This window comes from Eublepharis macularius, chromosome 2 (assembly GCF_028583425.1).
Source record: "Eublepharis macularius isolate TG4126 chromosome 2, MPM_Emac_v1.0, whole genome shotgun sequence".
Taxonomy (NCBI): Eukaryota; Metazoa; Chordata; class Lepidosauria; order Squamata; family Eublepharidae; genus Eublepharis; species Eublepharis macularius.
In genome coordinates this window covers 235768974-235769643 of record NC_072791.1, presented here as the reverse complement: position 1 = coordinate 235769643, position 670 = coordinate 235768974, and positions in this window count along the sequence as shown.

Here is a 670-nt window from a genome sequence, read left to right as displayed (position 1 = left end):
CTGAGCGCCAGCCCGTGGGGAAAAGAGGGTGCAGGAAGGAAAGCCTCTCAGTATGTGACGACGTTTCCCCTCCCAAGGCATCCAAAAGCGAAAAGATCTTGGACGGTCTCTGTTGCTGGTGGCAGGCCTCACAGTGCTTAGAAGTCTGCCTAGAAAAGTACAGATGCTGAAGCCACTTCTGAGCATAACTGACTATAGACTGTCCAGATCTCTATCATGAAGCCAAGCCCTTTCCTGGACTGCAGGAGCTTTTTCCAGGCTGGAAGGGCTAACCACCCATTTGCTCCAGTCACTCTTCTCTCTCAAAGCCAAGGGCTTGCCCCTCTGCAGGTAAAAATGGGGCCGCTATGGCTGTCATGAAGGGCTCTGCAAACCCAGGGCCTCCCCACAAGGCTACAAAATAAACCCAAAGCGTTCAACGTGTGGGGGAGGCAACTCCCTTGAGGTTCAGATGACATCTCAGTGTGCACAGCGATTGCCAGCCACCGTGCTGCAGTTCAGGGGTAGCGGCAGCGATCCAAACGGCTTAGGGCTGGGTGGCCCAATAACAAGGGGGTGCCAACGGCCATCCTGAGCCTGTGAGCAGAAGCTGCCTGCTGCTGCTCCCTCCCCCTCCTGCCAGCTTCCCCCTCTCGTACCCACAATGGGAGGGGGTGATGCAGGAGAAGGA